The sequence below is a fragment of the Pleurodeles waltl genome, chromosome 5 (assembly GCF_031143425.1).
Source record: "Pleurodeles waltl isolate 20211129_DDA chromosome 5, aPleWal1.hap1.20221129, whole genome shotgun sequence".
NCBI lineage: Eukaryota > Metazoa > Chordata > Amphibia > Caudata > Salamandridae > Pleurodeles > Pleurodeles waltl.
This window is the reverse complement of record NC_090444.1, coordinates 1,063,112,852-1,063,129,230: the sequence shown is the minus strand read 5'-3', so window position 1 is coordinate 1,063,129,230 and position 16,379 is coordinate 1,063,112,852.

The following is a 16,379-nucleotide window of genomic DNA, read 5'->3' as shown; positions in this document are numbered from 1 at the left end:
CGCACAAGTCACCCCATCTTGGATTCCCCTAGGTCTCTAGATTTCAAAAATGCACAGGTTTGGTAGGTTTCCCTAGGTGCCGGCTGAGCTAGAGGCTAAAATCTACAGGTAGGCACTTTCCAAAAAACAGCTCTGTTTTCTATCAAAAAATGGGATGTGCCCACTTTGTGTATTGGGACATTTCCTGTCACGGGCGCTAGGACTACCCACTCAAGTGAGGTATCATTTTTATCGGGAGACTTGGGGGAACGCTGGGTGGAAGGAAATTTGTGGCTCCTCTCAGATTCCAGAACTTTCTGTCTCCGAAATGTGAGGAAAATATGTTTTTTTAGCCAAATTTTGAGGTTTGCAAAGGATTCTGGGTAACAGAACCTGGTCAGAGCCCCACAAGTCACCCCATCTTGGATTCCCCTATGTCTCTAGTTTTTAAAAATGCACAGGTTTGGTAGGTTTCCCTAGGTGCCGGCTGAGCTAGAGGCCAAAATCTACAGGTAGGCACTTTGCAAAAAACAGCTCTGTTTTCTGTGATGTGTCCACGTTGTGTTTTGGGGCATATCCTGTCGCGGGCGCTAGGCCTACCCACACAAGTGAGGTACCATTTATATCGGGAGACTTGGGGGAACGCTGGGTGGAAGGAAATTTGTGGCTCCTCTCAGATTCTAGAACTTTCTGTCTCCGAAATGTGAGGAAAATATGTTTTTTTAGCCAAATTTTGAGGTTTGCAAAGGATTCTGGGTAACAGAACCTGGTCAGAGCCCCACAAGTCACCCCATCTTGGATTCCCCTAAGTCTCTAGTTTTTAAAAATGCACAGGATTGGTAGGTTTCCCTAGGTGCCGGCTGAGCTAGAGGCCAAAATCTACAGGTAGGCACTTTGCAAAAAACAGCTCTGTTTTTTGTGATGTGTCCACGTTGTGTTTTGGGGCATATCCTGTCGCGGGCGCTAGGCCTACCCACACAAGTGAGGTACCATTTACATCGGGAGACTTGGGGGAACGCTGGGTGGAAGGAAATTTGTGGCTTTCTCAGATTCCAGAACTTTCTGTCACCAAAATGTGAGGAAAATATGTTTTTTTAGCCAGATTTTGAGGTTTGCAAAGGATTCTGGGTAACAGAACCTGGTCAGAGCCGCACAAGTCACCCCATCTTGGATTCCCCTAGGTCTCTATATTTCAAAAATGCACAGGTTTGGTAGGTTTGTCCACGATGTGTCCACGTTGTGTTTTGGGGCATATCCTGTCGCTGGGGCTAGGCCTACCCACACAAGTGAGGTACCATTTATATCGGGAGACTTGGGGGAACGCTGGGTGGAAGGAAATTTGTGGCTCCTCTCAGATAACAGAACTTTCTGTCTCCGAAATGTGAGGAAAATATGTTTTTTTAGCCAAATTTTGAGGTTTGCAAAGGATTCTGGGTAACAGAACCTGTCAGAGGCCCACAAGTCAGCCCATCTTTGATTCCCCTAGGTCTCTAGTTTTCAAAAATGCACAGGTTTGGTAGGTTTCCCTTGGTGCCGGCTGAGCTAGAGGCCAAAATACAGGTAGGCACTTTGCAAAAAACAGCTCTGTTTTCTGTCAAAAAATGGGATGTGCCCACTTTGTGTTTTGGGACATTTCCTGTCGCGGGCGCTAGGACTTCCCACACAAGTGAGGTATCATTTTTATCGGGAGACTTGGGGGAACGCTGGGTGGAAGGAAATTTGTGGCTCCTCTCAGATTCCAGAACTTTCTGTCACCGAAATGTGAGGAAAATGTGTTTTTTTAGCCAAATTTTGAGGTTTGCAAAGGATTCTGGTTAACAGAACCTGGTCAAAGCCGCACAAGTCACCCCATCTTGGATTCCCCTAGGTCTCTAGATTTCAAAAATGCACAGGTTTGGTAGGTTTCCCTAGGTGCCGGCTGAGCTAGAGGCTAAAATCTACAGGTAGGCACTTTCCAAAAAACAGCTCTGTTTTCTATCAAAAAATGGGATGTGCCCACTTTGTGTTTTGGGACATTTCCTGTCACGGGCGCTAGGCCTACCCACACAAGTGAGGTACCATTTACATCGGGAGACTGGGGGGAACGCTGGGTGGAAGGAAATTTGTGGCTCTCTCAGATTCCAGAACTTTCTGTCACCGAAATGTGAGGAAAATATGTTTTTTTAGCCAGATTTTGAGGTTTGCAAAGGATTCTGGGTAACAGAACCTGGTCAGAGCCCCACAAGTCAGCCCATCTTTGATTCCCCTAGGTCTCTAGTTTTCAAAAATGCACAGGTTTGGTAGGTTTCCCTTGGTGCCGGCTGAGCTAGAGGCCAAAATACATGTAGGAACTTTGCAAAAAACAGCTCTGTTTTCTGTCAAAAAATGGGATGTGCCCACTTTGTGTTTTGGGACATTTCCTGTCGCGGGCGCTAGGACTGCCCACACAAGTGAGGTATCATTTTTATCGGGAGACTTGGGGGAACGCTGGGTGGAAGGAAATTTGTGGCTCCTCTCAGATTCCAGAACTTTCTGTCACCGAAATGTGAGTAAAATATGTTTTTTTATGCAAATTTTGAGGTTTGCAAAGGATTCTGGGTAACAGAACCTGGTCAGAGCCCCACAGTCACCCCATCTTGGATTCCCCTAGGTCTCTAGTTTTCAAAAATGCACAGGTTTGGTAGGTTTCCCTAGGTGCCGGCTGAGCTAGAGGCTAAAATCTACAGGTAGGCACTTTCCAAAAAACAGCTCTGTTTTCTATCAAAAAATGGGATGTGCCCACTTTGTGTTTTGGGACATTTCCTGTCACGGGCGCTAGGACTACCCACTCAAGTGAGGTATCATTTTTATCGGGAGACTTGGGGGAACGCTGGGTGGAAGGAAATTTGTGGCTCCTCTCAGATTCCAGAACTTTCTGTCACCGAAATGTGAGGAAAATGTGTTATTGAGCCAAATTTTGAGGTTTGCAAAGGATTCTGGGTAACAGAACCTGGTCAGAGCCCCACAAGTCACCCCATCTTGGATTCCCCTAGGTCTCTAGTTTTTAAAAATGCACAGGTATGGTAGGTTTCCCTAGGTGCCGGCTGAGCTAGAGGCCAAAATCTACAGGTAGGCACTTTGCAAAAAACAGCTCTGTTTTCTGTGATGTGTCCACGTTGTGTTTTGGGGCATATCCTGTCGCGGGCGTTAGGCCTACCCACACAATTGAGGTACCATTTTTATCGGGAGACTTGGGGGAACGCTGGGTGGAAAGAAATTTGTGGCTCCTCTCAGATTCCAGAACTTTCGGTCTCCGAAATGTGAGGAAAATATGTTTTTTTAGCCAAATTTTGAGGTTTGCAAAGGATTCTGGGTAACAGAACCTGGTCAGAGCCCCACAAGTCACCCCATCTTGGATTCCCCTAGGTCTCTAGTTTTCAAAAATGCACAGGTTTGGTAGGTTTCCCTAGGTGCCGGCTGAGCTAGAGGCCAAAATCTACAGGTAGGCACTTTGCAAAAAACAGCTCTGTTTTCTGTGATGTGTCCACGTTGTGTTTTGGGGCATATCCTGTCGCGGGCGCTAGGCCTACCCACACAAGTGAGGTACCATTTATATCGGGAGACTTGGGGGAACGCTGGGTGGAAGGAAATTTGTGGCTCCTCTCAGATTCCAGAACTTTCTGTCTCCGAAATGTGATGAAAATATGTTTTTTTAGCCAAATTTTGAGGTTTGCAAAGGATTCTGGGTAACAGAACCTGGTCAGAGCCCCACAAGTCACCCCATCTTGGATTCCCCTAGGTCTCTAGTTTTAAAAAATGCACAGGTTTGGTAGGTTTCCCTAGGTGCCGGCTGAGCTAGAGGCCAAAATCTACAGGTAGGCACTTTGCAAAAAACAGCTCTGTTTTTTGTGATGTGTCCACGTTGTGTTTTGGGGCAATCCTGTCGCGGGCGCTAGGCCTACCCACACAAGTGAGGTAGCATTTTTATCGGGAGACTTAGGGGAACGCTGGGTGGAAGGAAATTTGTGGCTCCTCTCAGATTCCAGAACTTTCTGTCACCGAAATGTGAGTAAAATATGTTTTTTTATGCAAATTTTGAGGTTTGCAAAGGATTCTGGGTAACAGAACCTGGTCAGAGCCCCACAGTCACCCCATCTTGGATTCCCCTAGGTCTCTAGTTTTCAAAAATGCACAGGTTTGGTAGGTTTCCCTAGGTGCCGGCTGAGCTAGAGGCTAAAATCTACAGGTAGGCACATTCCAAAAAACAGCTCTGTTTTCTATCAAAAAATGGGATGTGCCCACTTTGTGTTTTGGGACATTTCCTGTCACGGGCGCTAGGATTACCCACTCAAGTGAGGTATCATTTTTATCGGGAGACTTGGGGAAACGCTGGGTGGAAGAAAATTTGTGGCTCCTCTCAGATTCCAGAACTTTCTGTCACCGAAATGTGAGGAAAATGTGTTTTTGAGCCAAATTTTGAGGTTTGCAAAGGATTCTGGGTAACAGAACCTGGTCAGAGCCCCACAAGTCACCCCATCTTGGATTCCCCTAGGTCTCTAGTTTTAAAAAATTCACAGGTTTGGTAGGTTTCCCTAGGTGCCGGCTGAGCTAGAGGCCAAAATCTACAGGTAGGCACTTTACAAAAAACAGCTCTGTTTTCTGTGATGTGTCCACGTTGTGTTTTGGGGCATATCCTGTTGCGGGCGTTAGGCCTACCCACACAATTGAGGTACCATTTTTATCGGGAGACTTGGGGGAACGCTGGGTGGAAAGAAATTTGTGGCTCCTCTCAAGATTCCAGAACTTTCTGTCTCCGAAATGTGAGGAAAATAGGTTTTTTTAGCCAAATTTTGAGGTTTGCAAAGGATTCTGGGTAACAGAACCTGGTCAGAGCCCCACAAGTCACCCCATCTTGGATTCCCCTTGGTCGCTAGTTTTTAAAAATGCACAGGTTTGGTAGGTTTCCCTTGGTGCCGGCTGAGCTAGAGGCCAAAATCTACAGGTAGGCACTTTGCAAAAAACAGCTCTGTTTTCTGTGATGTGTCCACGTTGTGTTTTGGGGCATATCCTGTCGCGGGCGCTAGGCCTACCCACACAAGTGAGGTATCATTTTTATCGGGAGTCTTGGGGGAACGCTGGGTGGAAGGAAATTTGTGGCTCCTCTCAGATTCCAGAACTTTCTGTCACCGAAATGTGAGTAAAATATGTTTTTTTATGCAAATTTTGAGGTTTGCAAAGGATTCTGGGTAACAGAACCTGGTCAGAGCCCCACAGTTACCCCATCTTGGATTCCCCTAGGTCTCTAGTTTTCAAAAATGCACAGGTTTGGTAGGTTTCCCTAGGTGCCGGCTGAGCTAGAGGCCAAAATCTACAGGTAGGCACTTTGCAAAAAACAGCTCTGTTTTCTGTGATGTGTCCACGTTGTGTTTTGGGGCATATCCTGTCGCGGGCGCTAGGCCTACCCACACAATTGAGGTACCATTTTTATCGGGAGACTTGGGGGAACGCTGGGTGGAAGGAAATTTGTGGCTCCTCTCAGATTCCAGAACTTTCTGTCTCCGAAATGTGAGGAAAATATGTTTTTTTAGCCAAATTTTGAGGTTTGCAAAGGATTCTGGGTAACAGAACCTGGTCAGAGCCCCACAAGTCACCCCATCTTGGATTCCCCTAGGTCTCTAGTTTTTAAAAATGCACAGGTTTGGTAGGTTTCCCTAGGTGCCGGCTGAGCTAGAGGCCAAAATCTACAGGTAGGCACTTTGCAAAAAACAGCTCTGTTTTCTGTGATGTGTCCACGTTGTGTTTTGGGGCATATCCTGTCGCGGGCGCTAGGCCTACCCACACAAGTGAGGTACCATTTTTATCGGGAGACTTAGGGGAACGCTGGGTGGAAGGACATTTGTGGCTCCTCTCAGATTCCAGAACTTTCTGTCACCGAAATGTGAGTAAAATATGTTTTTTTATGCAAATTTTGAGGTTTGCAAAGGATTCTGGGTAACAGAACCTGGTCAGAGCCCCACAGTCACCCCATCTTGGATTCCCCTAGGTCTCTAGTTTTCAAAAATGCACAGGTTTGGTAGGTTTCCCTAGGTGCCGGCTGAGCTAGAGGCCAAAATCTACAGGTAGGCACTTTGCAAAAAACAGCTCTGTTTTCTGTGATGTGTCCACGTTGTGTTTTGGGGCATATCCTGTCGCGGGCGTTAGGCCTACCCACACAATTGAGGTACCATTTTTATCGGGAGACTTGGGGGAACGCTGGGTGGAAAGAAATTTGTGGCTCCTCTCAGATTCCAGAACTTTCTGTCTCCGAAATGTGAGGAAAATATGTTTTTTTAGCCAAATTTTGAGGTTTGCAAAGGATTCTGGGTAACAGAACTGGTCAGAGCCCCACAAGTCACCCCATCTTGGAATCCCCTAGGTCTCTAGTTTTTAAAAATGCACAGGTTTGGTAGGTTTCCCTAGGTGCCGGCTGAGCTAGAGGCCAAAATCTACAGGTAGGCACTTTGCAAAAAACAGCTCTGTTTTTTGTGATGTGTCCACGTTGTGTTTTGGGGCATATCCTGTCGCGGGCGTTAGGCCTACCCACACAATTGAGGTACCATTTTTATCGGGAGACTTGGGGGAACGCTGGGTGGAAAGAAATTTGTGGCTCCTCTCAGATTCCAGAACTTTCTGTCTCCGAAATGTGAGGAAAATATGTTTTTTTAGCCAAATTTTGAGGTTTGCAAAGGATTCTGGGTAACAGAACCTGGTCAGAGCCCCACAAGTCACCCCATCTTGGATTCCCCTAGGTCTCTAGTTTTCAAAAATACACAGGTTTGGTAGGTTTCCCTAGGTGCCGGCTGAGCTAGAGGCTAAAATCTACAGGTAGGCACATTCCAAAAAACAGCTCTGTTTTCTATCAAAAAATGGGATGTGCCCACTTTGTGTTTTGGGACATTTCCTGTCTCGGGCGCTAGGACTACCCACTCAAGTGAGGTATCATTTTTATCGGGAGACTTGGGGAAACGCTGGGTGGAAGGAAATTTGTGGCTCCTCTCAGATTCCAGAACTTTCTGTCACCGAAATGTGAGGAAAATGTGTTTTTGAGCCAGATTTTGAGGTTTGCAAAGGATTTTGGGTAACAGAACCTGATCAGAGCCCCACAAGTCCACCCCATCTTGGATTCCCCTAGGTCTCTAGTTTTTAAAAATGCACAGGTTTGGTAGGTTTCCCTAGGTGCCGGCTGAGCTAGAGGCCAAAATCTACAGGTAGGCACTTTGCAAAAAACAGCTCTGTTTTCTGTGATGTGTCCACGTTGTGTTTTGGGGCATATCCTGTCGCGGGCGCTAGGCCTACCCACACAAGTGAGGTACCATTTTTATCGGGAGACTTAGGGGAACGCTGGGTGGAAGGACATTTGTGGCTCCTCTCAGATTCCAGAACTTTCTGTCACCGAAATGTGAGTAAAATATGTTTTTTTATGCAAATTTTGAGGTTTGCAAAGGATTCTGGGTAACAGAACCTGGTCAGAGCCCCACAGTCACCCCATCTTGGATTCCCCTTGGTCTCTAGTTTTCAAAAATGCACAGGTTTGGTAGGTTTCCCTAGGTGCCGGCTGAGCTAGAGGCCAAAATCTACAGGTAGGCACTTTGCAAAAAACAGCTCTGTTTTCTGTGATGTGTCCACGTTGTGTTTTGGGGCATATCCTGTCGCGGGCGTTAGGCCTACCCACACAATTGAGGTACCATTTTTATCGGGAGACTTGGGGGAACGCTGGGTGGAAAGAAATTTGTGGCTCCTCTCAGATTCCAGAACTTTCTGTCACCGAAATGAGAGGAAAATGTGTTTTTGAGCCAAATTTTGAGGTTTGCAAAGGATTCTGGGTAACAGAACCTGGTCAGAGCCCCACAAGTCACCCCATCTTGGATTCCCCTAGGTCTCTAGTTTTTAAAAATTCACAGGTTTGGTAGGTTTCCCTAGGTGCCGGCTGAGCTAGAGGCCAAAATTTACAGGTAGGCACTTTGCAAAAAACAGCTCTGTTTTCTGTGATGTGTCCACGTTGTGTTTTGGGGCATATCCTGTTGCGGGCGTTAGGCCTACCCACACAATTGAGGTACCATTTTTATCGGGAGACTTGGGGGAACGCTGGGTGGAAAGAAATTTGTGGCTCCTCTCAAGATTCCAGAACTTTCTGTCTCCGAAATGTGAGGAAAATATGTTTTTTTAGCCAAATTTTGAGGTTTGCAAAGGATTCTGGGTAACAGAACCTGGTCAGAGCCCCACAGTCACCCCATCTTGGATTCCCCTAGGTCTCTAGTTTTCAAAAATGCACAGGTTTGGTAGGTTTCCCTAGGTGCCGGCTGAGCTAGAGGCCAAAATCTACAGGTAGGCACTTTGCAAAAAACAGCTCTGTTTTCTGTGATGTGTCCACGTTGTGTTTTGGGGCATATCCTGTCGCGGGCGTTAGGCCTACCCACACAATTGAGGTACCATTTTTATCGGGAGACTTGGGGGAACGCTGGGTGGAAAGAAATTTGTGGCTCCTCTCAGATTCCAGAACTTTCTGTCTCCGAAATGTGAGGAAAATATGTTTTTTTAGCCAAATTTTGAGGTTTGCAAAGGATTCTGGGTAACAGAACCTGGTCAGAGCCCCACAAGTCACCCCATCTTGGATTCCCCTAGGTCTCTAGTTTTTAAAAATGCACAGGTTTGGTAGGTTTCCCTAGGTGCCGGCTGAGCTAGAGGCCAAAATGTACAGGTAGGCACTTTGCAAAAAACAGCTCTGTTTTTTGTGATGTGTCCACGTTGTGTTTTGGGGCAATCCTGTCGCGGGCGCTAGGCCTACCCACACAAGTGAGGTAGCATTTTTATCGGGAGACTTGGGGGAACGCTGGGTGGAAGGAAATTTGTGGCTCCTCTCAGATTCCAGAACTTTCTGTCACCGAAATGTGAGTAAAATATGTTTTTTTATGCAAATTTTGAGGTTTGCAAAGGATTCTGGGTAACAGAACCTGGTCAGAGCCCCACAGTCACCCCATCTTGGATTCCCCTAGGTCTCTAGTTTTCAAAAATGCACAGGTTTGGTAGGTTTCCCTAGGTGCCGGCTGAGCTAGAGGCTAAAATCTACAGGTAGGCACATTCCAAAAAACAGCTCTGTTTTCTATCAAAAAATGGGATGTGCCCACTTTGTGTTTTGGGACATTTCCTGTCACGGGCACTAGGACTACCCACTCAAGTGAGGTATCATTTTTATCGGGAGACTTGGGGAAACGCTGGGTGGAAGAAAATTTGTGGCTCCTCTCAGATTCCAGAACTTTCTGTCACCGAAATGTGAGGAAAATGTGTTTTTGAGCCAAATTTTGAGGTTTGCAAAGGATTCTGGGTAACAGAACCTGGTCAGAGCCCCACAAGTCACCCCATCTTGGATTCCCCTAGGTCTCTAGTTTTTAAAAATTCACAGGTTTGGTAGGTTTCCCTAGGTGCCGGCTGAGCTAGAGGCCAAAATCTACAGGTAGGCACTTTGCAAAAAACAGCTCTGTTTTCTGTGATGTGTCCACGTTGTGTTTTGGGGCATATCCTGTTGCGGGCGTTAGGCCTACCCACACAATTGAGGTACCATTTTTATCGGGAGACTTGGGGGAACGCTGGGTGGAAAGAAATTTGTGGCTCCTCTCAAGATTCCAGAACTTTCTGTCTCCGAAATGTGAGGAAAATATGTTTTTTTAGCCAAATTTTGAGGTTTGCAAAGGATTCTGGGTAACAGAACCTGGGCAGAGCCCCACAGTCACCCCATCTTGGATTCCCCTAGGTCTCTAGTTTTCAAAAATGCACAGGTTTGGTAGGTTTCCCTAGGTGCCGGCTGAGCTAGAGGCCAAAATCTACAGGTAGGCACTTTGCAAAAAACAGCTCTGTTTTCTGTGATGTGTCCATGTTGTGTTTTGGGGCATATCCTGTCGCGGGCGCTAGGCCTACCCACACAAGTGAGGTACCATTTATATCGGGAGACTTGGGGGAACGCTGGGTGGAAGGAAATTTGTGGCTCCTCTCAGATTCCAGAACTTTCTGTCTCCGAAATGTGAGGAAAATATGTTTTTTTAGCCAAATTTTGAGGTTTGCAAAGGATTCTGGGTAACAGAACCTGGTCAGAGCCCCACAAGTCACCCCATCTTGGATTCCCCTAGGTCTCTAGTTTTTAAAAATGCACAGGTTTGGTAGGTTTCCCTAGGTGCCGGCTGAGCTAGAGGCCAAAATCTACAGGTAGGCACTTTGCAAAAAACAGCTCTGTTTTCTGTGATGTGTCCACGTTGTGTTTTGGGGCATATCCTGTCGCGGGCGCTAGGCCTACCCACACAAGTGAGGTACCATTTATATCGGGAGACTTGGGGGAACGCTGGGTGGAAGGAAATTTGTGGCTCCTCTCAGATTCCAGAACTTTCTGTCTCCGAAATGTGATGAAAATATGTTTTTTTAGCCAAATTTTGAGGTTTGCAAAGGATTCTGGGTAACAGAACCTGGTCAGAGCCCCACAAGTCACCCCATCTTGGATTCCCCTAGGTCTCTAGTTTTTAAAAATTCACAGGTTTGGTAGGTTTCCCTAGGTGCCGGCTGAGCTAGAGGCCAAAATCTACAGGTAGGCACTTTGCAAAAAACAGCTCTGTTTTTTGTGATGTGTCCACGTTGTGTTTTGGGGCAATCCTGTCGCGGGCGCTAGGCCTACCCACACAAGTGAGGTAGCATTTTTATCGGGAGACTTAGGGGAACGCTGGGTGGAAGGAAATTTGTGGCTCCTCTCAGATTCCAGAACTTTCTGTCACCGAAATGTGAGTAAAATATGTTTTTTTATGCAAATTTTGAGGTTTGCAAAGGATTCTGGGTAACAGAACCTGGTCAGAGCCCCACAGTCACCCCATCTTGGATTCCCCTAGGTCTCTAGTTTTCAAAAATGCACAGGTTTGGTAGGTTTCCCTAGGTGCCGGCTGAGCTAGAGGCTAAAATCTACAGGTAGGCACATTCCAAAAAACAGCTCTGTTTTCTATCAAAAAATGGGATGTGCCCACTTTGTGTTTTGGGACATTTCCTGTCACGGGCGCTAGGATTACCCACTCAAGTGAGGTATCATTTTTATCGGGAGACTTGGGGAAACGCTGGGTGGAAGAAAATTTGTGGCTCCTCTCAGATTCCAGAACTTTCTGTCACCGAAATGTGAGGAAAATGTGTTTTTGAGCCAAATTTTGAGGTTTGCAAAGGATTCTGGGTAACAGAACCTGGTCAGAGCCCCACAAGTCACCCCATCTTGGATTCCCCTTGGTCGCTAGTTTTTAAAAATGCACAGGTTTGGTAGGTTTCCCTTGGTGCCAGCTGAGCTAGAGGCCAAAATCTACAGGTAGGCACTTTGCAAAAAACAGCTCTGTTTTCTGTGATGTGTCCACGTTGTGTTTTGGGGCATATCCTGTCGCGGGCGCTAGGCCTAACCACACAAGTGAGGTATCATTTTTATCGGGAGACTTGGGGGAACGCTGGGTGGAAGGAAATTTGTGGCTCCTCTCAGATTCCAGAACTTTCTGTCACCGAAATGTGAGTAAAATATGTTTTTTTTATGCAAATTTTGAGGTTTGCAAAGGATTCTGGGTAACAGAACCTGGTCAGAGCCCCACAGTTACCCCATCTTGGATTCCCCTAGGTCTCTAGTTTTCAAAAATGCACAGGTTTGGTAGGTTTCCCTAGGTGCCGGCTGAGCTAGAGGCCAAAATCTACAGGTAGGCACTTTGCAAAAAACAGCTCTGTTTTCTGTGATGTGTCCACGTTGTGTTTTGGGGCATATCCTGTCGCGGGCGCTAGGCCTACCCACACAATTGAGGTACCATTTTTATCGGGAGACTTGGGGGAACGCTGGGTGGAAGGAAATTTGTGGCTCCTCTCAGATTCCAGAACTTTCTGTCTCCGAAATGTGAGGAAAATATGTTTTTTTAGCCAAATTTTGAGGTTTGCAAAGGATTCTGGGTAACAGAACCTGGTCAGAGCCCCACAAGTCACCCCATCTTGGATTCCCCTAGGTCTCTAGTTTTTAAAAATGCACAGGTTTGGTAGGTTTCCCTAGGTGCCGGCTGAGCTAGAGGCCAAAATCTACAGGTAGGCACTTTGCAAAAAACAGCTCTGTTTTCTGTGATGTGTCCACGTTGTGTTTTGGGGCATATCCTGTCGCGGGCGCTAGGCCTACCCACACAAGTGAGGTACCATTTTTATCGGGAGACTTAGGGGAACGCTGGGTGGAAGGACATTTGTGGCTCCTCTCAGATTCCAGAACTTTCTGTCACCGAAATGTGAGTAAAATATGTTTTTTTATGCAAATTTTGAGGTTTGCAAAGGATTCTGGGTAACAGAACCTGGTCAGAGCCCCACAGTAACCCCATCTTGGATTCCCCTAGGTCTCTAGTTTTCAAAAATGCACAGGTTTGGTAGGTTTCCCTAGGTGCCGGCTGAGCTAGAGGCCAAAATCTACAGGTAGGCACTTTGCAAAAAACAGCTCTGTTTTCGGTGATGTGTCCACGTTGTGTTTTGGGGCATATCCTGTCGCGGGCGTTAGGCCTACCCACACAATTGAGGTACCATTTTTATCGGGAGACTTGGGGGAACGCTGGGTGGAAAGAAATTTGTGGCTCCTCTCAGATTCCAGAACTTTCTGTCTCCGAAATGTGAGGAAAATATGTTTTTTTAGCCAAATTTTGAGGTTTGCAAAGTATTCTGGGTAACAGAACTGGTCAGAGCCCCACAAGTCACCCCATCTTGGAATCCCCTAGGTCTCTAGTTTTTAAAAATGCACAGGTTTGGTAGGTTTCCCTAGGTGCCGGCTGAGCTAGAGGCCAAAATCTACAGGTAGGCACTTTGCAAAAAACAGCTCTGTTTTTTGTGATGTGTCCACGTTGTGTTTTGGGGCATATCCTGTCGCGGGCGTTAGGCCTACCCACACAATTGAGGTACCATTTTTATCGGGAGACTTGGGGGAACGCTGGGTGGAAAGAAATTTGTGGCTCCTCTCAGATTCCAGAACTTTCTGTCTCCGAAATGTGAGGAAAATATGTTTTTTTAGCCAAATTTTGAGGTTTGCAAAGGATTCTGGGTAACAGAACCTGGTCAGAGCCCCACAAGTCACCCCATCTTGGATTCCCCTAGGTCTCTAGTTTTCAAAAATACACAGGTTTGGTAGGTTTCCCTAGGTGCCGGCTGAGCTAGAGGCTAAAATCTACAGGTAGGCACATTCCAAAAAACAGCTCTGTTTTCTATCAAAAAATGGGATGTGCCCACTTTGTGTTTTGGGACATTTCCTGTCTCGGGCGCTAGGACTACCCACTCAAGTGAGGTATCATTTTTATCGGGAGACTTGGGGAAACGCTGGGTGGAAGGAAATTTGTGGCTCCTCTCAGATTCCAGAACTTTCTGTCACCGAAATGTGAGGAAAATGTGTTTTTGAGCCAAATTTTGAGGTTTGCAAAGGATTCTGGGTAACAGAACCTGATCAGAGCCCCACAAGTCCACCCCATCTTGGATTCCCCTAGGTCTCTAGTTTTTAAAAATGCACAGGTTTGGTAGGTTTCCCTAGGTGCCGGCTGAGCTAGAGGCCAAAATCTACAGGTAGGCACTTTGCAAAAAACAGCTCTGTTTTCTGTGATGTGTCCACGTTGTGTTTTGGGGCATATCCTGTCGCGGGCGCTAGGCCTACCCACACAAGTGAGGTACCATTTTTATCGGGAGACTTAGGGGAACGCTGGGTGGAAGGACATTTGTGGCTCCTCTCAGATTCCAGAACTTTCTGTCACCGAAATGTGAGTAAAATATGTTTTTTTATGCAAATTTTGAGGTTTTCAAAGGATTCTGGGTAACAGAACCTGGTCAGAGCCCCACAGTCACCCCATCTTGGATTCCCCTTGGTCTCTAGTTTTCAAAAATGCACAGGTTTGGTAGGTTTCCCTAGGTGCCGGCTGAGCTAGAGGCCAAAATCTACAGGTAGGCACTTTGCAAAAAACAGCTCTGTTTTCTGTGATGTGTCCACGTTGTGTTTTGGGGCATATCCTGTCGCGGGCGTTAGGCCTACCCACACAATTGAGGTACCATTTTTATCGGGAGACTTGGGGGAACGCTGGGTGGAAAGAAATTTGTGGCTCCTCTCAGATTCCAGAACTTTCTGTCACCGAAATGAGAGGAAAATGTGTTTTTGAGCCAAATTTTGAGGTTTGCAAAGGATTCTGGGTAACAGAACCTGGTCAGAGCCCCACAAGTCACCCCATCTTGGATTCCCCTAGGTCTCTAGTTTTTAAAAATTCACAGGTTTGGTAGGTTTCCCTAGGTGCCGGCTGAGCTAGAGGCCAAAATCTACAGGTAGGCACTTTGCAAAAAACAGCTCTGTTTTCTGTGATGTGTCCACGTTGTGTTTTGGGGCATATCCTGTTGCGGGCGTTAGGCCTACCCACACAATTGAGGTACCATTTTTATCGGGAGACTTGGGGGAACGCTGGGTGGAAAGAAATTTGTGGCTCCTCTCAAGATTCCAGAACTTTCTGTCTCCGAAATGTGAGGAAAATATGTTTTTTTAGCCAAATTTTGAGGTTTGCAAAGGATTCTGGGTAACAGAACCTGGTCAGAGCCCCACAAGTCACCCCATCTTGGATTCCCCTTGGTCTCTAGTTTTTAAAAATGCACAGGTTTGGTAGGTTTCCCTTGGTGCCGGCTGAGCTAGAGGCCAAAATCTACAGGTAGGCACTTTGCAAAAAACAGCTCTGTTTTCTGTGATGTGTCCACGTTGTGTTTTGGGGCATATCCTGTCGCGGGCGCTAGGCCTACCCACACAAGTGAGGTATCATTTTTATCGGGAGACTTGGGGGAACGCTGGGTGGAAGGAAATTTGTGGCTCCTCTCAGATTCCAGAACTTTCTGTCACCGAAATGTGAGTAAAATATGTTTTTTTATGCAAATTTTGAGGTTTGCAAAGGATTCTGGGTAACAGAACCTGGTCAGAGCCCCACAGTCACCCCATCTTGGATTCCCCTAGGTCTCTAGTTTTCAAAAATGCACAGGTTTGGTAGGTTTCCCTAGGTGCCGGCTGAGCTAGAGGCAAAAATCAACAGGTAGGCACTTTGCAAAAAACAGCTCTGTTTTCTGTGATGTGTCCACGTTGTGTTTTGGGGCATATCCTGTCGCGGGCGTTAGGCCTACCCACACAATTGAGGTACCATTTTTATCGGGAGACTTGGGGGAACGCTGGGTGGAAAGAAATTTGTGGCTCCTCTCAGATTCCAGAACTTTCTGTCTCCGAAATGTGAGGAAAATATGTTTTTTTAGCCAAATTTTGAGGTTTGCAAAGGATTCTGGGTAACAGAACCTGGTCAGAGCCCCACAAGTCACCCCCATCTTGGATTCCCCTAGGTCTCTAGTTTTTAAAAATGCACAGGTTTGGTAGGTTTCCCTAGGTGCCGGCTGAGCTAGAGGCCAAAATCTACAGGTAGGCCCTTTGCAAAAAACAGCTCTGTTTTCTGTGATGTGTCCACGTTGTGTTTTGGGGCATATCCTGTCGCGGGCGCTAGGCCTACCCACACAATTGAGGTACCATTTTTATCGGGAGACTTGGGGGAACGCTGGGTGGAAGGAAATTTGTTGCTCCTCTCAGATTCCAGAACTTTCTGTCTCCGAAATGTGAGGAAAATATGTTTTTTTAGCCAAATTTTGAGGTTTGCAAAGGATTCTGGGTAACAGAACCTGGTCAGAGCCCCATAAGTCACCCCATCTTGGATTCCCCTAGGTCTCTAGTTTTTAAAAATGCACAGGTTTGGTAGGTTTCCCTAGGTGCCGGCTGAGCTAGAGGCCAAAATCTACAGGTAGGCACGTTGCAAAAAACAGCTCTGTTTTCTGTGATGTGTCCACGTTGTGTTTTGGGGCATATCCTATCGCGGGCGCTAGGCCTACCCACACAAGTGAGGTACCATTTTTATCGGGAGACTTAGGGGAACGCTGGGTGGAAGGACATTTGTGGCTCCTCTCAGATTCCAGAACTTTCTGTCACCGAAATGTGAGTAAAATATGTTTTTTTATGCAAATTTTGAGGTTTGCAAAGGATTCTGGGTAACAGAACCTGGTCAGAGCCCCACAGTCACCCCATCTTGGATTCCCCTAGGTCTCTAGTTTTCAAAAATGCACAGGTTTGGTAGGTTTCCCTAGGTGCCGGCTGAGCTAGAGGCCAAAATCTACAGGTAGGCACTTTGCAAAAAACAGCTCTGTTTTCTGTGATGTGTCCACGTTGTGTTTTGGGGCATATCCTGTCGCGGGCGTTAGGCCTACCCACACAATTGAGGTACCATTTTTATCGGGAGACTTGGGGGAACGCTGGGTGGAAAGAAATTTGTGGCTCCTCTCAGATTCCAGAACTTTCTGTCTCCGAAATGTGAGGAAAATATGTTTTTTTAGCCAAATTTTGA